Source organism: Babylonia areolata, chromosome 32 (assembly GCF_041734735.1).
Source record: "Babylonia areolata isolate BAREFJ2019XMU chromosome 32, ASM4173473v1, whole genome shotgun sequence".
Classification (NCBI taxonomy): Eukaryota; Metazoa; Mollusca; class Gastropoda; order Neogastropoda; family Buccinidae; genus Babylonia; species Babylonia areolata.
In genome coordinates, this window is record NC_134907.1 from 22,664,250 (window position 1) to 22,674,249 (window position 10,000).

Consider the following 10,000-nt stretch of genomic DNA (forward strand, 5'->3'; position numbering starts at 1 on the left):
AAACTCTACTGCCCGACTCGTCCTCAGAAAGAAAAGATCTGAGCACATCACTCCTCTTTTGCAACATCTCCACTGGCTCCCTGTCTCACACCGAATAAAGTACAAGATCAGCACTCTATGTTATTAATGTATTCACAAAACTGCCCCTTCCTATCTCTGCGGCTGCCTTCACCTCTACACTCCATCTCGCTCACTACGATCGGCTTCGGATCCACTCTGTTTACGCATACCCAGATTAACACTCGACTGTTGGCCACCGTTAATTTCTCTGTCTCTGGACCTTGCGATCGGAATGAACTTCCTCTTCCGCTTCGTCAAGTCTCCACACTCAGCTCTTTCAAGTGTGACCTTAAAACCCACCTCTTCCCAAAATAGCCTCCCTTCCCTGCCTCTTCCTTGTCTTTTTTTTTTTTTTTTTTTTTTTTAATAAATATTTTATTCGAGTTTAACATTTAATACATACAGACGGACATACAAAACCAACATCTGAAATCAACAATATTTGCCACTATGCACCACCTAAACTGCAAATCAGGAAAACAACACAACACTGTCTTCATACAGAGGAAAAAACCCCCAAAAAAGTCACATGCACTGTATAAAACAAGTAAATGAAAAGAAAAAGAAAATAAATAAAAGAACGAACGTTACATTCGTGTTTGTCTCTACTCCTCCTCGTTGCCTTCAATCATTTTTATGTATGGGTACCATTTTCTAGAAAATGCTATGGACATCATTTCCATCGAGTGTATATATTTTTCGGTTTTATATATGTTTCTTAGGTCTGTTAGGAAGTACTTTATACATGGTTTGATTTTATTTATTCTGCATTTATAAATGAAATGTTTCGCCACTAAAATGATAAAGTCAAGTATTTCACCTGTTTTTGTAACATCATCATTTCCAAACAATACTAACTCTATATTAAACTTTACATTTGCACAATTTTCACACTTTTCCTTCAAGACATTCTCTAAGTCCCCCCAAAAGAGCTGAGTAAATGTACAATGCCATAAGTAGTGTTGAATTGGGTCTATTTCATTTTTACAGAAGTTGCACATGTCGCTATTTGTTATTTCCCATTTTTTTGAGTATTTTGTTTGTAACCAATATACCATGACATATTCTAATCTGGAACCATTTCAATCTTACATCCTTTATGTTTTTCACTTGTTTCATAGTGGCATCCCAATTTATTGCAATGTCTAGTTTTTGCTCCCACTTGATAAAAGAATTTATATTGTATAGAAAAATTGGCTCAAGTAATATATCATAATAAATTTTAGATCCTTTCTTAACATTAGCTATTATCTGCAGTGCTTTTGGTTCTTTATTGCAAGTTTTGTCTGTGATAGTAATATTGTTTGTGCGCAAGTAACTTTTAATGGAACGTATAAATCCCATATACAGTAAATAATTAACTTTAACCTCATATTTTTCTGTGAAATCTTTATGACTAAGGAAGCACCCATTTTCATCTACAATATCTCTAACCAGAAAAATACCCTTACTTGTCCAGTTTTTTAAATAAACTGTCCTATTACCGACTTTAAATTTGTCATTATGAAAAAGTGGTTCTACGAGTGCCTCTTGTGCTTCTTTTAACCTAACACGTTTTGTAAAATTCTCATATGCCCAATATACATCTTTCCAGAAACTATTACATTCAGTGTTTACAAATTTTCTTGGTCCGTACAGATCCAAGGAGTTGATTTCTGGGGATTTGACTAATAGTATTTTTTTCCACTTTGCTGTTCCTGTGTGTAATTTCCTAATCCATGATATTTTTAGAGCCTCTATGTACTTTTGTATATTTGGAATACCCAAACCTCCATTTCCAACATTATGTACTGTATATATTCTTTTAATCTTATCTGTTTTGTCATCCCATATAAATTCATAGCACAGTTTCTGTAGTTGATTTATCTCTTTGTCCGGGGGATTGGGAAGAAGTTTTGAAAGTATAAGTGATTTTAAAATAGCAATTCTACCAAGGGGTGTACATATACGTTTTGACCAAATCTTGAAAAGCCTCTTAGCTTCTATCAATTTGTCTTTTGTATTCACTTCAGTTATTTTTGAGAGATCTTCTGTGAACCAAATGCCTAAAAGTTTATATTTAGGGGGGTTCCATTTCATTTTCTTTTCTAGTAGATACCGGCGTTTTGAGTTCTTCATTCTTCCTAACCAGACATTTAATGTTTTATCATAGTTAATTTTTAGCCCTGAAATTCTTTTAATCCCTCTAGTGTTTCAAACAACTTTTCATACGATTCTTTATCTCCTTCTAATGTGAATGTTGTATCATCAGCAAACTGACTAATTTTAAAAATGGTATCTAATAAATTTATGCCTTTAATTTCTTCATCTTCCCTAATCTTGCACGCCAGGATTTCTGAGCATAATACAAACAGATAGGGTGAGATTGGATCTCCCTGGCGGCATCCTCTTTGTATTTTCAAGCCTTTGGATACTTTACCGTTCACAATGACATATGATTTTATATCCTTGTAAAAGGTGTGAATCCATTTACATAAATCTAAGCCAAATCCATAGGCTTTTAATACAGTGTTCATATACGACCAATTTAATGAGTCGAATGCTTTTTCGAAATCTATTGATACTAACAAGCCTGGACGATATTCAATTTCTAAATAATGCATAATGTCATACAGGGTTCTTATGTTATCACCAATATATCTACCTGGAATAAAACCTGTCTGATCTTCGTGTATTAACTTTGGTAGAACTTTCTTGATTCTATTAGCTATGCATGCAGATCCTATCTTATAAGCTACATTTAGCAACGAAATAGGTCTCCAGTTCTGTAAATATTCTCTTGGCTTATCTCCCTTTGGTAAACATGTAATTATCCCTTCTTTTTGTGTAACCGACAGTTCTCCCTTTTTAAAACCTTCATTCAGTGATCTAACTACAAAGTCCCCTATGTCTTTCCAGAAAAATTTATAGAAGTTTACAGTCATTCCATCTGTGCCTGGACTCATCGTTTTGCATTCTTCTTAGTGTTTCTGTGGCTTCCTGTTTTGTTATAAGTCCTTCTAGTTGCTCCGATTCAAATTTATCCAGACTGGGCAAATTTTTAATGGAACTGCTAATGTCCATGTCTTTTACTTCCTGTTCTCTGTATAGGTCTTCATAATAAAGTCTCGTCGCCTCTAAGATCTCGTCTGTTTCCGTCAAAATATTACCTTGAGATGTAACTAATTTCAACATTTGTTTGCTTACAAAATGTCTTTTTTCCAGATTACAAAAATATTTAGTCATCTTTTCACCCTGAGATGCCCATCTTGCTTTTGACCTTAAAGCGATCCCTTCCAATATTATTTTTCGTAGCTGTACTTGTTCTTTTTTCTCCTGCAATTCTCTAGCTAAACTATGTGTATCTATTCCTTTATCTGTATTTCTTTTTCTAGTGTTTCCTCCTTTTCTATAAGCTGTCTTTTCTTTCTTATACCAAAAGATATTGTTTTAGTTCTTATTTCCATTAATAATACGTCCAGATATAGTTGATCGCTTATGGTTAACTGAATTTCATTATTAGGTATCTTGCCTAAGTTTTCTCTTGCATACGGTAACACTGCATATTGGTCCTTTACTTTTTCTATTGTTTCTTTCACTAACTCTACATATGCGTTGTCCCTAAGTAAAGATGAATTAAATTTCCAAAATGTTTTTCTTCTGGGTTCTGTGTTAAATTGTAGATCAACTGTAATTAAAGAATGGTCACTTCTGTAACCATAAGTGATATCTGCATCCTTAACGTTGGTGATCAAATTGTCAGACAAAAAAAGAAATCAAGACGACTTTGTTGTAAGGGGGTTGGTCTCCTCCAGGTGTATCTTAAAACCTCATTATTTAATTCTCTCCATATATCTACTAACTAAGTCATCCATCATCTTTATTACTGTTTCTTGTGCTGCCATATTGTTTACACGTTTATAGTTGTAATAGTCTAAGCTAGGATTCATAACTAAGTTCCAATCGCCTCCTATTATTACATTCTGAATAGCTTGTTCTTCAATTTTTGTCCGAATCTCTTCAAAAAATACAGGGTCATCTCTGTTGGGTCCATACACATTGACCAAAAGAATTTCCATGTTAGATATTTTTAAAAGAAGAAATATGTAATTACCCTGAATGTCTATAATCGTTTTTTGTATTTGAAACTCAAAGTTATTTCACAGAATAGCTACCCCTCGTGATCTAGAATTATTCGACGAAAAAACACATTCATAACCCCATTCTGCCCTGATCTGTCTGTCCATCTTCTTAGTAAAATGTGTGTCCTGTAAAAAGTATACCGAGTATTGCTTTTGTCTTAAATACTGTAAGACGTCTTTCCTTTTCTGAAAATTTCCCAATCCCTGGCAGTTTAGAGATGATATCTTAAGGTTACGCATTGACAAGTTGTATTTTTTGGTCTGTATACATCGCACCCCCTTTCTTCCAGAGAATCACTGTGATTTCCATCCATAACATATTCTTCTGTTAAACAAACATAGAAATAGAGAATGTGTATACTAAAATCAATTAACTGAGCCAAAGGAAACAAAAAATATTCATCCATTCGTGAGAAGTAGAGACCGGGATAGAAAAGTAAATTACATACAGACAAGTAACAATTATTGAAAAAAGAAAATGACACCATAGTACAAAAAAAAATATATATATATAAAGCGACAATTTGATTGACTAGCGCAAGCGAGCGATGGGCGCAAAAACAAAAAACATCACAATGTACAGTAAGAGTAATACAAAGGGGCCTAGCATCAACATTTACACACCATCACTGTCGCCCATATCTAGCTGACTGCACAGAGCCAAAACCGGGCTGAGAGTGACATTGTTTTTGATTCCGTGGAATTCGAAAAGTACAGAAAAATATTTTAAAAAGTTTACTAGTATACTCATTTTCTTGCACGAAGGTTTAGGATTTTTTCCCGTCAATTGTTCGCCATCGAGTAAAAAAAAGAGTAAAAAAAAAAAAAAAAAAGAAAAAAAAAAAAAAAAAGACTGACTGGATCGTATGTGATGCACACACATATATAAAGCCAAGAATACAGAGAAAACCCCCCACAAAAACAGCATGTATATCCACCAAACACCAACATCCAAGTTTTAATGTAGGAAAGGTGCTGGTGATGGAAGAGGAGACATGTCCACAGCCCCTCTATCGCGGTTTTCTATTTTCATTTTCCCTTTCTCACCCCTCACTCTCCCACTCCCCTCTGTGTGTGTGTGTGTGTGTGTGTGTGTGTGTGTGTGTGTGTGTGTGTGTGTGTGTGTGTGTGATCTTTTTTTCCTCCGCTTCATAATCCAAATCATCAATGAGGAGGTGGGGGTGGGGTTATCTAGCGACAACAACAACATTAAGCCAAAAACTTTTTCACTACTGTAATCACCACAGCTGCATTTTAAATACATTAACAATACTTACATTCTCACTTGCTAAATTTCTATTAGGCGTTAAAAAAGAAAAGAAAAAAAAGTAACAGATGAATGAATAAATAGACATACACACCAAATTTCACATCACAAAGTACAATTTGCGACAACTCCGTGTATATGATGTTCGAGTGAACAGTTGCAGGCTGCAGTAATGGTAACCCGAAAACATTCCCTGTACTTCACATGTTTTTCTGTTCCCTTTTCCTCTCTCGTTTTTTGCATGCACACCACGGATTGTTCGTTCCTGGTGAACTCACCACTCAGAAAGGGAAAACAAAGTGTTCACCAAAGTGCAAAGCTACTTCTTTCTCCTTTTCTTCTCCTTGCTCGTGTAGCTCGCATACGTTTCTCTCCCCCCCCCACCCCCTCTTCCTCTGTGTGTGTGTGTGTGTGTGTGTGTGTGTGTGTGTGTGTGTTTGTGTTTGTGTGCGCGCGTGCGTGTATGTGTTAGTCACGAACTGTCCGCTCATTGTGAACTCTCGTCTCATCAGTGCTAAGTTCATCAAACTGCAATCGCAAAATTTTCACGTTTTTTTTTTTCCCTTCCCATTTCCTTCTCCCTCCCTCTCCGCCTCCCTCTCCTCCCTCCCTCTCCTCCCTCCCTCTCCTGCTCTCCAACGCACGATGCGCATACTCACGTGCATATATATGTGTACGTGCGCGCGCGTGCGTGTGTCTGTATGTATGTTTGCCTGTGAGTGTATCCGTGTGATGGGTTAAGGGGAAAATAATAATAATAATAATAATAATAATAATAATAACAAAAAATAAAACAAACAAAAACCTGATATACATACATTCAGAAATCGTACGTCATGGCTACACAATGGTAACATCATGGAAATGTGAAACCAAACATATAATCTAATAACACTGTATCAAATCAGCTAACCATTTCGTGTATCATAAGATTTGCCTTTGTACTTCATTTATTGAGCATGTCGTGTTGGGTGATTGTTTGGGTGATTGTTTGTATGTGAGTATGTATGGTTGCAAGGGGCTATAAAAAGGAACAAAAACAAAGACATATACACATCTCCAGTGTTACTCAAATGCATACGTCATAACAATACCATGGCAATATCATGGTACTATGAGAACATTCAAATATTTCAACAGGATTGCATCAAATGGCATAATCATCTTTTGCATCTCAAGTTTTTCTTTGTACCTCGTGCACATTGAGTGTGTCGTATCCGGTGGTGTGTGTATGTGTGTGCGTGTGCGCGTGTGAGTGAGTGTGTGTGTGTGTGTTTGTGTGTGAGTGAGTGAGTGAGTGAGTGAGTGAGTGTGTGTGTGTGTGTGTGTGTGTGTGTGTGTGCATGCGTTTGTGTTTTGAGTGTGTCTGTGCCTGTGGTGCGTTTGGAGAAGAAAAAAAAAAAAGTTCCTTGCTCAGATATATACATCATAACAGCACAATAGTAAAATCATGGTAATATGAAACCAAAAATATACAGCAACACCGTGTCAAATCAGATAATCAAATCAGACCACAAGTAAGAGAAAGTGAGTGATTGTGCATGTACGTTTATGAGCGAGTCATATGAGTGCGTGCGTGCGTGCGTGCGTGCGTGCGTGCGCGCGCGCGCGTGTGTGTGTGTGTGTGTGTGTCCGCACGCGCGAATGCCACTGGTTTACATGTTGACATGATATGACTTAAACATAGGATGCTATTCAATGTTACATGTCAGCATAACTACGGCAATATCGGATCAATGTGTTGGCCATCATAAACTTACATCCAGTCTGATAGTCATCCTCTTGCAAGTAAACAACAGGAGAATTTCAACCATCCAATTGTTTCCCACATTTTAAGATATTCAACATAGTTTACATAGTTTACAAATTGGCGAACAGCAAGCAGTATTTCCTTTTTGTTCTCATTTTCAATATGAAATTGGATATCTGTCTTAACATGTATCTTCTATGTGTCTGAATATGTATGTTGTGCATATAGCATTGAGTGTGAGTTCGTGTACAAGTGTGTGCGTGTGTCTGCATGTCTGTGTGTGTGTGTGTGTGTGTGTGTGTGTGTGTGTGTGTGTGTGTAAGTGCGTACATGCATATTCTCATTTGCATGTGTGTGTATTGATGTTTATGTTTGTTTTTGTTTTGTTTTTTGTCATTTTTTCTAGCATACAAATGTCAGTGTTATATGCACCAAAAATGTTAACAGTCGCTATAAAACGAATCTAAAAACAAGATAAAAAAATAACAAGTAAATTAACGAATAAATAATATAAAAAATTATATAATTAATAATAATATTAAATGACTATTTTTTGTTCAGTCTGCAATTTTCGAACATCTTTCTCGAACGGGATTTTCATTCCTTTCAGCTCATTTTCAAAACAAAACATTCATTTGGATTACTGTACAGATTAAATAATGTTTGCAGAGTGTAAGGTTGTCTATCTGTTTTTCTTACACATATCTGAGTGAGAGAGAGAGAGAGAGAGAGAGGCAATATTATTTACCGTCACTACTAAAACCCGAATAAGGTGATTCCAATTTAAGCTAACAGGCAGAAAATAGGTCTAACATTAATATAGGTAAACCCCTCCATTTCGCCTTGCCCCCGCCCGCCCCCTCTCTTCCTCAGCGCAGTTAATGAGCTCACATTTTGTCATTCATGAAATGTTGCACACTTCTGCAGCAGCCAACAGCAGTTCATACCTAATATGATTATGACTATTTCACCTTCCCACCAAGATTTTGCCGTTGGACAACCAAGCGGCCATAGTCGCGGAGTGAGAACTGACCTTTTTTTAGAAGTCTGTAGTTGGTCTGGGTGAGGTCCTCCTCTACAGTGATGCCTGTCTGCTTCAACTTGCGGCGGGCTGTCAGCACTTGCTCTGGACTAAGACACAGGTCACTGGTCGATGACGACGACGGTTTCCTCTTTGCACCTCCTTTGTTCCCAGAATACTTAGAAATAGTTGTGCTCATTATTTTTGCGTGTAATCGCCATCACAAATGTTGAACTGAAAAATGAGTAACTTAGAGAAATCAAAAGTTCATCTCTCTATAAATCTTGAGCACACTGCGCCCCGCTCGCCTCACGTCGAGTTCTCGCTACTCCATTGCCATACGACACTGCACTCACTGCACGCTTTCTCCTTCCCTTTCTCCAACTGAGAAAGAAGTGAGCTCGAAATGCAGTGTTGTCACAGCTCTCGCGAAACACGTCCGTCCTCGACGGTGGGCGGAAGTCAACTCCTCTTCCTTGTCTTTAGTTTCTCCAGTTTTAGAGTTATGCATGCGTGTGAATAACTGGTGCGAAAGCGCTTTGATTTGTCTCTGCACAAGATTCAGCGCAATATAAATACCATTATTATTATTATTATTATTATGCACATGCGCACCCCCACCAGTGCAAGCGTGCACCCATGTCCACTCACATCTAACTGAACCCTGCACATACACACCTGCATGGACACATGGACTACACATACACACCTGCATGGACACATGGACTACACATAGACACCTGCATAGACACATGGACTGTACATACACATCTGTATGGACACATGGACTACACATACACACCTGCATGGACACATGGACTACACATACACACCTACATGGACACATGGACTGTACATACACACCTGTATGGACACATGGACTGTACATGCACACCTGCATGGACACATGGACTACACATACACACCTGCATGGACACATGGACTACACATAGACACCTGCATAGACACATGGACTGTACATACACACCTGTATGGACACATGGACTACACATACACACCTGTATGGACACATGGACTGCACATACACACCTGCATGGACACATGGACTGTACATACACACTTGTATGGACACATGGACTACACATACACACCTGTATGGACACATGGACTGCACATACACACCTGTATGGACACATGGACTACACATACTTTCCGGCGATAATATTTACCGCATTTCACGGGACTGTTTCATTATAAAAGATTGTGAACCTTTCCAGAATGGTGCTATTCCGTACCGGTTGCGATTCTGGTTACTGATTTATAATTTTGAATCTTTTGCAGAATGGTGCTATTCAGATTTTGGTTACTGATTTCTGATTATGAATCTTTTGCAGAATGGTGCTATTCCGAATCTGTTATTAGTAATGTTATTGTTATCATCATTTTTATCATTGTTCTTGTTCTTCTTCTTCTTTTTAGTTGTAGTAGTATTAGTATCATGATTCTCATAATTACTGTTATAATCATAACTGCTATAAATTTGTCCGACCGTACATTGACGCCTCCTTGACAAACCAACCCGCATTGACGTCTCCTTGACAAACAACGTGCATTAACGTCTCCTTGACAAACAACGTGCATTGACGTCTCCATTGACGCCTCCTTTGCAAATAACGTACATTGACGTTTCCTTGACAAACAACGTACATTGACGTTTCCTTGACAAACAACGTGCATTGACGTCTCCTTGACAAACCATTGACGTTTCCTTGACAAACAACGTGCATTGACGTCTCCTTGACAAACAACGTGCATTGACG

At 37.6% G+C, this 10,000-nt stretch overlaps 1 protein-coding gene across 1 annotated transcript in view; it reads left to right on the top strand.

Annotated features, from left to right (window-relative positions):
• The window catches only part of LOC143276646 (carbohydrate sulfotransferase 15-like), a 22,829-nt gene that overhangs the window by 1,972 nt on the left and 10,857 nt on the right, over positions 1-10,000 (top strand). The window lies entirely within an intron of this gene.